At 34.6% G+C, this 13,077-nt stretch overlaps 1 long non-coding RNA gene across 2 annotated transcripts in view; it reads right to left on the reverse strand.

Annotated features, from left to right (window-relative positions):
• LOC111086761 overlaps nucleotides 1-8,801 on the reverse strand; it is a 30,782-nt gene extending 21,981 nt beyond the window's left edge. Inside the window, exon 1 of one of the 2 annotated variants that reach the window (XR_002611485.1) lies at nucleotides 6,174-8,801. This is a non-coding gene — a long non-coding RNA (uncharacterized LOC111086761). The remainder of the gene's footprint in view (nucleotides 1-6,173) is intronic. The other variant, XR_002611486.1, reaches the window with a different exon arrangement.
• Nucleotides 8,802-13,077: the final 4,276 nt, after the last annotated feature.

The following is a 13,077-nucleotide window of genomic DNA, read 5'->3' on the forward strand; positions in this document are numbered from 1 at the left end:
ATTCCAAAACATACATACAATAACTGCTTGAAATATTTTCCTATATATAATTAATTATGCAGTGGTATACCGATGGAAAGATCGATGATTCTGGGCGAAAATATGTGGTATTCCAGCGTTAACCCAACATTTTTCTAAATGAAGCATCCTCTTGGACCGACTGGCTTTGAAAAACAACGTTGCTAGAATTTACTGGGACTGTACAACACTAAAAAAGTCCAGGTGCGTCTAATAGGAACCTAAAAGATGTTTATCATGCTAACAATTTACTAGACTTCATCAAATTGTTTATCGTGACACTTTACTGCATGCACTTCATCAGAAACTATGTAATGAAAATGAGGTTTTTACAGTAATAATAACTTTGGCGACAAGATCGCCCAGGAAGATAAGTTTGTACTATCCTTAAAATCTAAACGACAGGAATCTATAAATACATTATTGTGCCTGTAAGATAAAACAGGTGATGACCTTTTTCTTTATAATTTTCTTCTCACTTATCAATATAAGAACGCAAATTACATAATTAACCGTATTTTACATAGGGTCTTCAATATTTGCTACGCATAGTATTACAGAAATGAAGATGGAAAGGTATTAAGATAACATCCAACCTTGATGAAACTTGACATGCTTATAAACTATCAAAACTTTATTCTAACAGTAAATTTATGGTCAATTACTATGTGCCCAGTCCCCCTTCATAATGCTATAAATATAGCAACTTGGGTAGATTTTGCCAATTTGGCATACCTAGTTCGTTCAACCATTTATTTATTTTCTGTTCGCCATATTTTGCCACTAGGTGGTCTAAACTACAGGTAATAATTATAATTTATACTTATTAAATATCTAACATACCATCAGCCAGCATTATCGCATTACAATTAAATAACACGTGGGAGTGTCAGGTTTTAAAATTGAATGCATGGGTAGAAGTTACGTTACTTTCATTATTCGAATTCTTATTTTAATAAGCAAAAGAACGATTATAATTTTTAAGCCTGGATCTGCTGTTCAATATTTCTATGGTCTGGTTCGTTACGAGAAAGTTTATCTGATTATGTTATGCTTTCAAATGAACCATGGCCATTTTGCTTGCTGCCACAAAAAAACAAAAGGAAATTGCATCCGGAAGGTTTAACTACAAAAACAAAATAACGCCAGTCAAGTAACCCAAAAAGAATAGAAGAAGTCCCATAAGTTGACACGTTTACCCTTATTTTTAGTTATTTTAACCAAAACACCTAACTACAAAAAGCCAAGACCACCTTTCTTTATTCTTACGAAGACGAAAAATACTTCCCCGCTATTTGTAAAGATCTTCTTCTGCGATACACTTTCTGTGGTTACGCAACTTCACTACCATTACTTTTAAATAGACGGCTCGGCATGGCCAGGTGGTTAGGGCGCTCAACTCGCAATCTGAGGGTCGCGGGTTCGAATCTCCGTCACACCAAACATACTCGCCCTTTTAGCCGTGGGGGCGTTATAAAGTGACGGTCAATCCCACTATTCGTTGGTAAAGGAGTAGTCCAAGAGTTGGCGGTGGGTGGTGACGACTAGCTGCCTTCCCTCTAGTCTTACACTGCTAAATTAGCGACGGTTAGCGCAGATAGCCCTCGTGTAGCTTTACGCGAAATTCAAAATAAACAAACAAACAAACTTTTAAATAGTCATAACTTCAGACTTAACAGGTTGAAAACTAGTTTTGTATCTCAGTGGTTGTGAGACAAATTTATAAAAAAAAAATTGCACATACAAAACTTTAACCAAAGCGGATTTTGAATATATTACACAGCAGTATTTCTCAGCCTCTGGTTCGGGTACCGGCGCCAATCCGTCTCAACTACCTTGCTAGTACGCGGGATTTCACGAAAACAAACAAATATGACAGAATATTGATATGTAATTCGTAATGGATTTTCGTTGTACTTGTATTTTAATAGTCTATGACAGCTTAGGTAAGCAGCGAGCTGGTCCTTGTTATTCAAAATGTTGAGAACTGGTGTTATAACGATATTAAATACAACCTGGTTCCTTTTATTTTTTCGGGTAGGACCTATTTTTAGGGTTCAACGATTGTACTAGCAGTATATTATAGACTCCAACAAGGTTATTTGAATTTTCTATTGTACTTGAAAAGATCGATGAAACGGTTTAAGGTGATAAATTCAATCGAAAAAAGAATTTTCTGTTCGTTTTCGATTTACTGTAAAAATGTCAACTGGCTATTGTAATTGAAGTGCATTTTTGTTAGTTATTATCTAATATGACTAAGTCACCAAAACAAACAAACAAAAATTACGAAACTTTTAATGATGGTGATTCCAAATACATTATGCAGTCAGGTTCATTGTCCAGGTTAGACAAGGATGGAATACCACGTTCTGGGCAGTTGGATACCCCTACCCACGGTATAACAAAATATAATCTATCTAGAATTAAAGGTCGTGACTCTAGTCTATGAAAATGCTGGTTACATAAATCTGACCCCGAGAAGAGGTCAAATAGAGGTTATAAAAGGTCACTCGTGGATTATGTTTAATAAAAATGTCAAAGTAGCCGTTTATATGTATCAGAAGTTAGAAATATATATATTTAAACGCATTATGATTTGCGTTAACGCCATTTGAAGGTCATCAAAGTCATTTATAAGATTCTAGTTAGGAGAATATGAGTACCTCTACACGTTAAAACTTATCGTATTGATGCATCATATGAGAATATGAGTACCTCTACACGTTAAAACTTATCGTATTGATGCATCATATGAGAATATGAGTACTTCTACACGTTAAAACTTATCGTATTGATGCATCATATGAGAATATGAGTACCTTTACACGTTAAAACTTATCGTATTGATGCATCATATGAGAATATGAGTACCTCTACACGTTAAAACTTATCGTATTGATGCATCATATGAGAATGGTTTCCCACTTCCTATAACATATGATTTTTTTCTTGTTTTCTAACAGGTGTATTCATATCGAATCCAGATTTTTAGTGTTGTAAACTCTCAAGCTTATCCCTGAACCACCAGGGGGGGTCAATCAGTTTTTGTAATAAATGACCTCTGTTGACCAAATTCAGGTAGTTTAAAGTGAAAATGTTTAAGCAAAAATAAGATGCATCATTTCTATTTAGTTTCTTGTGTTATTTGCATCCTTAATTACTTTAAAGACTGTTATATAATTAAGCCAAGAAAAGAATGCATCTTTTAGTAAAACTGATGGAATGTATATTATAGAAAAATAAATAGCGACTGATGGAGGCAGTCTTTACACTGCACAAACTTTTGACAAAATGATTGAAGGAAAAAAAAAGAAGAAAATGGATAACATGCGTTAACACTGAGTAATAATAGTTGCTATGGTCTCAAACCGAACTACTAGTGAAGAACGTAGTTACAATTACCACGAATGACGTAATAATTTAGATCCTTAATAATATTTCACAGTGCGTAATTAAACCATGTATGTATATGAAACACAGATGTCGCCCTAAGTAAGAAGAACTGAACCACACTTGTTGACGTAAATAGTATGTGCTCATTTATTTATTGATAAATCACAGAACCTTTCAAGTTTTCTGGTAATAACAGTTAACCAACATAGTTATCGTAGTCATCTCTTTACCTCTGCTTAGACCAAAATATAGAACACGACACTGGGAGGAATATTATTTTACCCAGTGATAAGGTTACAGCTTTATGCCAAAATATAGAACACGACACTGGGGGAATATTATTTTACCCAATGATAAGGTTACAGCTTTATACCAAAATATAGAACACGACACTGGGGGAATATTATTTTACCCAATGATAAGGTTACAGCTTTATGCCCATGAGGAATTTCTATTTTCAAACTTGTGTTCCAATAATTTCTTAAAATACATAACACATCACAATGAAATAAAGAAAATCACCTATTCTATCATACAATGATGAAATAAAGCTTAAATTACTTACAATTCGTATACTAAATGACCTGTGTCCACCAAAGTCATTAAAATATTTTTAAATAAATATGTGTGGTCTTTAAAACTGCCTACTTTATTCATCATATATGTTTATATGAAATCTAAACCATTAGGTTTACTGAAATATACATTATTTTCTTGGATTAATGATATCAAAGTCTTTCAGGTAGTTAAAGGATGCAAATAACTCGCAAGTAACACAAAACACTAAGTAGGAATTAAATTAAGAATTGAATACATTTTGTCGAGGTAGGAGACTTCTTCAGCTAAAACAGCTAATGGGCTGTCTTCAGATGTGGTGAATGCAGTTAAAATAAGGAAGTTTAACATAAGGGTTTATAAATATTTGAATGATCAGGACTGGGTTTGAGTGTCTTATTTTAATTTTTTAGTTTAGTGTCACTGATTGGATGGCCTAGACGGACCATTAGGTCCCTTGTTGTCCTTCATTATAGGCATTTGTATATTAAATAATATGACATTTAAACTGAAGCATGTGTATAGGACGTAGTTCCAACTATTACGAATGTTGTAATAATTGAAATTCATAATTATATTTCATAGAAGGTAATGAAAACTTTACAGATGGGTCTGTTTACATGTACACAAACCTTTAATGATATAACATCTAAAAAATCAAAAGTGTATAAGGCGTCAATGTTCTCAAAAGAAACCACAAAAGTTTTGCCGTCATTCTTAGTAATTTCGAAATGTTTATAATAATCCTACAATCATAAATTAAGTTTCCAACACCACATCAATTTATTTTTGTGTTGTTTATCTGTTGCAGAGGATAAAAAAGACTAAAGATCAAGGTGAAATATATTTTAAAAAATGTAACAAAGAGAAAGGATTCGGTTTGCTTGGAATTTCGTGCAAAGCTACTCCGGGGCTAACTGCGATAGTTATCCCTAATTTAGTACTGAGAGACTAAAAGAAAGGCACCACCACCTACCGCCAACTCTTGGGCTATTATTTTACCAACAAAAATGGGATTAACCTACACATCATAACGCCTCTACACCTGAAAGGATGAGCGTGTTCGATGACAAGATTCAAACCTGCAGATTACGAGTCGATCGCCCTATCCACCAGGCCATACTAGGCCTAAATGAAAGGAAAACAAACATTACAAATGTTATTATCCAGGACATTCACTACAACACACATGTTGACCTAAGTAACGAGTACTATATTGCACATTATAAAGTAAACACTGTTGTCTATATGCTCCTTTATTGTTTCATACATTAGGAAAATGTTCATGTTTTGTGTTTAAAACAGTGAGTCAACAGATCTATCGTTGTCATCCTTTTGTATACAAATTGGAACTAACAAAATGTTACTTTATACCCAACGATAATGTTTCGACTTTATGTAAGTTTAAATTTTTAAATATTTTCTACGGTACTTTCTTAAAAAACACATACCAAATATATTTGAATACACGTTTTAAATGGCTCCAATGCGGTACCTTCAAATTAATTATTTTGGAAAATGGAAAATTTTAGAATGTTGACCTTTGCTGAACTCTACGCGACATTCGCACATCTTAATCAATTTCTACATATATTTATGCCTTTTTAAACTTCGTAACTCTAAATGAATATTGTGATTATTTTTTAATTTCGCCTCCAAATGACCTCTAGTTGACCTTTTCTCGGAGTCAGATTTATACAACCATTATTTTCGCAAACTACTGTCATATGCCTTTAATCCTAGAAGTATTGTACTTGTTATACCATTGATTTAGATATCTCAAAAAATGAAGCCTTGTTCTATATCTAAGTAATTTTCAACTAGGAATGAAGCTCTTAAAAACTAATTAATACCATGAAATCGATCCTAAGGCGTAGAATCAGACTTTTGGATTGACAGTCAATAGCGCACAACCACCAGTGACTAAATAAACAGAAGCCACTTTTCTATAGATAATACTGAACACTAAAATACAAACGATCATAATGTCAGATTAATCTATTTGTTTGGTCTAATACACCATACTAACATTTCCAACTCATGTTCACTGCCTCCGAAATATATTTGTAATACCATGATGAAAAAAGGCATTTCATACGTTGTTATTGTTTAATGTTTCTGAAATGTATATTTTACACTTTTATTTTATGTGTTTTTCAAAAAAAAAAACACAACGTATAACAAACTAAAAGTATTTTACCTACCTTGAAACCTTTCTCTGCAAAAACCTAAATAGCGATAGTTGACTTAGCAGGTTTCAAGTAAGGAAATGGACAAGCAAGTCCATCTAGCCTTACGATCGAGAAGGAAATTGTTCACGTAAACATCACGTGAGCACCACCCCGTCATCCGCTTTCAGTACATTTCCATTTAACCTCAACAACTCTACGCTTAACACAAACCATACAAGTCTCTGTTCAACGCGCAAAAGTTAAATACTATCAGTTTTATTTTTCCAGCGCCTTGGTACCAATATTTCTGAAGAAGCCGTAGGTGGATATTCTTATAACATCCCTGGTATTTTCCTTATTACACGTGTTCGATTTCTGTGACTGTTAACTGAAATAGCACGTTATCATATAATACTATATAACGAAGTAAATGGTCAAGCGCTGACCTGATCCGAGATTACGTCACGTTTATATATCAAAAATCAACACACGATGTTAAATTTTTTTTATGCACACACACACCTGCATCACGGGTGCTTGGTTAGACAGCTGCACGCACACAGTAAACCATAACAACAACGTCTAGAAATTATCTACACGCTCTAGGGATGGGGTTACGGAAGTGTCATCTGATCAGATCAAGCTCTTCATGGGTCTGTGAGGGTGGAGTTATGGTTTTATGAGGACGCTGGTCTGAGAAGTGATTGCTTTCTCTCGATAAGCTTTAATACTTTTTGGTTGGTTGTTGTTTGGCTGGTTATAATTAAGCACAAAGATACACAATGGGATATCTGAGCTCTGCCTACCACGGGTATCGAAATCCGGTTCCTAGCGTTGTAAGTCCGTAAACATACCGTTGTGCCACAATACTTTTCGAAAGTTGAGAAATGAATGATTATGATCAAAGTCTTTACAAATATTCAATTTCTATAGGTAGCTAGAGAGATAAATACTACTTGTAACGTTATATCTCTATCGCTTTAAATAAGCACAGCTAGTACGATTTAAATCTATGGTTACTCTATGTGCACCCATATTTATTATTTACAATACATTTTACTTGAACTTGAAATATTCAACACGAATGACAATTATTCATGGTTCATACACTAACACATACATGTCGAATTTCTTGAAAAAACTTTAAACATTTGGGTGAAATATATTTAAGCTCATCACTAGAGTGAAATCATGAAAGTATTTGGGGACAAGGGTTGAAATTCTGCCATTATTCATATGTGTTGCCTTTAAAACGTAGTAGTATTACAGAGTTAAACTCATTATATTAAAACGATTTCGAATATGCAAATGAATGAGCAAATCACATGACAACTACAGCTAATATAAAGTCACGATGGAACGAACGATATGTATCAGAACCACATTCTGACTTTGTTTGACGTTGCGTTGGTAGGTAGCGTGATGCCACCAAAAATTGATCGCTTCTGGAAAGGCTATGTAATAGCGCTTTCTGATGCAAAATATCAATATCCATACACTCACACCATGAAGATGTCTCAAGCTCTGGACATAGAATTTTCACAACGGGAATATTCCGTGTATGTACTTAATGGAATCTGAAAATAAAAGAATATGGATCAACTTGGGGTACAGGACCTTATATAAAAAACCTGTAACAAGTCTTACCCCAGCTGTGATAAGCAACATGCAGCAACTTGTGACAGGTGAGTATCAACAAACGCAAAGGCCAGTGGCAAAAGCCAACCACGTCATCAAGATGGATCTCAGTTTGTAAAAGTGACACATGTCAAGTATACACGAGTTCTTCTATGATATATCATTCCAGTTTCCACATACATCAAGCAGCTGGAGACATACAGGTGAAATCGACAAACGCAATACGAATGGGTTTCTGAGCGAGCGGACTGTTGAAACAGGCGCTCGGAAACCGTCGTCCTCGTAAACAAGAAAGAGTATGGAAAGCCAGAAAACAGGGAGTTGTGTGCTTTGGACATGACAGTCTCACGATGAAGTCTTTTGCAACTGATACTACGCTGCAGGGCTATTGTCAAGATTCATGGTCGTCAGACAGTGCATGACCAGACGTGGCGACATGGATTGTGGTGACGTGATGAGGAGCCAAAACGTTTTGACATAACGTCCTAAGCCCTCTGTATTCATAATTAAAATTACTAACTTTTTTCTGCCGGAATGTTAGTTATGTAGAAAGTTCTGGAGGGGAAAAGTCACTCAAGTACGTATAGCCAAAGACTCAATACCCTTCCTACTTTTTGAAAAATAGTTCCTTATCATCGAGTTTTACTAAAGTGTGGACAGCAAAATATGTTTCAAATCATGGAACTGGAGCCAGTAGTGGATTATAATCATATTAATTCTTGTATCATTTATTGTTTAAAAATGTTAGTTAAGTTAGGTGATTAAGTGACAAAGAGAAAGTACACATAACAACGGAAAGGGGGGATAGGACAGTATTGTACTTATGTGATTGTAGGAAAAGGCTTAGGATGTAAAGAGAAACTTCTATAGGAAACTTTCCGAAGAGCCTTTTAAGCCCTTGCTACAAGTATACCACTGATAAAAACTAGGATTTCGTTTCATAGGTTTCTAGTTTTAAACTATGGATTTCATCATTCAATTCTTTCGAAGTTTAAGTACATTTATTCAAAAATATTTGATGCGTGTGTGTGTGTGTGTTTCCTTGTAGCAAAGCCACATCGGGGTATCTGCTGTGTCCACCGAGAGGAATCGAACCTCTGATTTTAACGTTATAAATCCGAAGGCTTACCGCTGTCCCACCGGGGACAAAAAAATTTGATATTAAATACCTGCCACTTGTACATTACGAAATTTGCATACAAAAAATTTAAGATATTATTTTTCGGGAAATTCTGTTTGTGTGTTGTCTAATTATCTATTAATTTGCTGATGTACAGATGTTAATTAAATTGTCTCTTCGTAGAATTCTTTTACTTCTTAGTGAATAAGGTTAAGAAAATCCTTCAGACATTTTGCAAATTGAAATAACGGATATTAGAAATAATCGCTAAGTTTCATTTTACTGAAAAAAAATAAAAAAATATAACACTAAAATCTGCAGATCAAGGAAGTAGATAGAATAATAAAAGAGGAGTTTAAACAAATAGACAAATTCAGGGACTCGTTTGTAAGCGAAGATAGGTAATTCTGGGTAACTGGTGAGAGTATGGTCACCTGCGAATAACATACAGTATTTTCTGAGAGCCTAGCCATCATATTGCATATAGAATACCATCTTTCTATGTAGATATGGAACTAGAGTGCATATTTAATTACTACATTCTGTCAGGGAAGCTAGCTTAAATAGTCCAGCTGTTTCACTAGAAGCATTTCACACCAACGTACGTCTTTTACAAAGTTGTGTTTCAGTAAGTAACTTTGTGTACTCACTTCCCTGTATTGTTATAATCAAAGCAGATTAACTAATGCTTCGCATTTGCTACTTTTTGCTTTATTTCATTATTAATAACCTCAAGAAAATAATGTGTATGTAATTAAGGCTGTTTTCCTGAGAGATTAAGAAGTCCGAAAAAAACAAAAACACTGAGATGACATGAATCATGGTTATACGATATAAATGAAACTGAATTAATTTTATAAGCAAAACACTTATATTTCCCACCTATAATACATGTGTGTGTTCGTATAGTAAGAGCAACTTGTAATTAGTAAACTTTGTGGTTGGAGCACAGAACAATTCAATTAGTTTGTATTTTTAAATGTTGCCTGTGGTTTGTCTCATTAGCTTGGTTTAGCATGATTACTGTAGTAGAACAAAAACGTTATTGTCTTATTTATACACGCGCAGTTATTAATTATTGTTTCCATTATAATCCACACTTCTATGAAATGTACAAATACGCGAACATAAGCAGGGTCCTGTTTTTACACTAAGAAGCTGAATAACATTAATTAATTTTGGATGATACACAGGCCCTCTCAGAGGTTCAGATAAGCCTGGGCCACTTCTATCTTTAGAGGCCTCTGGCTATAATAAAAATAAAAATATGATGACCACATGAAAACAAAATAAGACAATCAGTAGCCCCAAAGAAAGGTGATAAACAATTTGAATACTTAATTTGTATATATAATTTGCAGCTCTAAGCGGAGAGTGTGAGTTAGATTTTGGTCTGATAGAGAAGCACATAAGAACAAGTCGCAAAACTGAACAAATGCAAAAATAATAATAATAATAACAAGTGTCTAAAGTTGAGGCCCTCTTTGAGCTTGATACCCGGGCCAAATAGCCCCCCCCCCCCCCATAATTGGCCTTATGATAAAACCATCTCATGAGAAACTGTCAATTCGAAATTATCAAGTTTTGGAATACTGTAAGTGGTGACTTGATTTGATCAAGTAATTTACACTCTCATAAACAGGTAGTGAAGCACCAAAAATATTGTTACCAATACGATATTCTCGGGTGAAACTGAAATAAACAGATAAGTATTAAATCCGCAAAAAGAAAAATTCTTAATATCTGTATGAAGAGCCCCAATAAATAAGATCAATTAACGGAAGAAGATAGAAACAACTGCTTCACGTTGAAGCAAACAAGACGGAATAATGGCAACGGGAAAAACAAAGATGTGTGATATATATGTAAATCTTTTAAAAAATGATCAGCTAATCTATATTCACGGCAACTAGGACAAAAAACTTCGCTGATCTCTTTATTTAATTAAGTTAACCATGGTTGCAGCATATCCGTCCCTTCATATGTCCAGCACATTCAAAATGGAAAAGAAATTAAAAACCTATATAGTTTGGTGGTCACTTAAAAAGACAGTCACAACCATGCTATACAAATCCTAATTATGAGAGACCACCTAAGAACAGGATATAGAGTATTTCACAGCTGGGTACATCCTGTTCACATAGAACGTCTGTGACACTTAGGTACACTGGTTTCTAACATGTGACTATCGAATATTAGCGGTACACGGTCGATTAAAGGATACATTAAGCAAAACATAATCCGAATATGAACAGCAAAATATAATAAAGCAAAAATCGTTATTCATACGACTAACGCTTGATTGCTGGGAGTTTAAACTAGCTATATATTCTATAATAAGTATATTCTATGCTTATATTAACAGACTTCTGGTTGCTGGAACAGGAGAAAACACATCGACACAAGACGAAGACAAAGGCAAGAATAATGATGATACCCCCACTGTTTATTGTTCCTACTGCGACATACACATTTCTACATAATCTACTTTCATGATCATTCACATTATACATTCAAGAAAAATATAACCTAACTCGTACCATTCCTCTAACCAGCGTAGAACTCACATTCTATGGAGAAGTGATACAGAAAAGAACCAAGCCAATTTAAGCTTTACAGAGGGATTTTTGTGGTACATAACGTTTTTTTAAGATAGAGATTAGTGCAAGTTTATGACCTTCCATATATTGTTTGCAGCGACGTCATGGACATTTTAAGAAAAGTATATGAGGATACCTAACTACACGTAATATGTACTACAAAGGATACCTAACTACACGTAATATGTACTACAGTTTTGTAAAATTACCTCAATATGTTTGTTTGTTTGCAATTAAGCACAAAGCTACACAATGGGCTATCTGTGCTCTGCCCACGACGGGTATCGAAACTTAAATATGAGGAATCGATTACGATAACTTGTAAAACAAATTATAAAAATGAAAACCAGATCTACATTGCTTGATAATCAGTGTCTACGATAATAAAATTAATAATACAGTAATATTACCATATATGCAAGGTGTAATTAGTAAACTTGCCAATGTATTCAGAAATAATAATTTTATTTCTATTTTTAAACCATTTAACAAAATCAAAACAATACTTCCTAGCACTAAAGATAAAAAAAAACGTTTTAGAGAAAAAAACGTATATATCCAACTGTTTGTTTGTAATTAAGCACAAGGCTACACGATGGGCTATCTGTGCTCTGCCCACCACGGGTATCGAAACCGGAATTCTAGCGTTGTAAGTCCGCTGTACCACTGGGAGGAATATATCCAATTAGGTGTGAATGCAACAAAAATATTCGAGTCAAACTAAACGTAATTTGAAATATCGTCTTACTGAACATTAAGGTTATGTAGTAACAAGAAAATGATACCTTCTCCTCTTGCTGAACACATTGTTGAAACAAATCATTCAATACAATGACATGAAATAATAACTTTAAGTGAACCTAATACTCAAAGTAAATTTAACACTAGAGAATCAATAGAAATGTTGTGCTGTAAAATAAATAATTCTTTGTTAAATAGAGATGAAGGGTTAGCTGGTGATAATGTACAATTTTGGAAAGAAATATTGACTTCTTATGTAGAATATTCATATCACCCTTATAGATTACAATGAGTTTAAACCATTTTCTTTATCAAGTTACCCGATTGTCATGTTGGTTTTTACTCCTAATGATGGTAGCGTAAAGCTACCGAAACATATTTGTTTGTTTGTTTTTGTTTGTTTTGAAGTTCGCGCAAAGCTACACGAGGGCTATCTGCGCTGGCCGTTCCTAATTTAGCAGTGTAAGACAAGAGGGAAGGAAGGCAGCTAGTCATCACCACCCACCGCCAACTCTTGGGCTACTCTTTTACCGACGAATAGTAGGATTGACCGTAACATTATAACGCCCCCACGGCTGAAAGGGTGAGCATGTTTGGTGTGACGGGGATTCGAACCCGCGACCCTCAGATTGCGAGTCGAGCGCCCTAACCACCTGGCCATGCCGGGCCTACCGAAACATGTAGAGTCTTTTTAATTTTGGCCGCCACCCAAATATAATATAATCAAAAAATACCTAAGGTGTGAAGAAAAGATGCGGCCTTAAAAGGATTGAACGTGCGACTTAAATAAACGAAATCAAAATTGGCAGCCAAACTGGTAGTTTCACTTATAGCATTG

The sequence above is a fragment of the Limulus polyphemus genome, unplaced genomic scaffold, assembly GCF_000517525.1.
Source record: "Limulus polyphemus unplaced genomic scaffold, Limulus_polyphemus-2.1.2 Scaffold1405, whole genome shotgun sequence".
In the NCBI taxonomy this organism is placed as follows: Eukaryota; Metazoa; Arthropoda; class Merostomata; order Xiphosura; family Limulidae; genus Limulus; species Limulus polyphemus.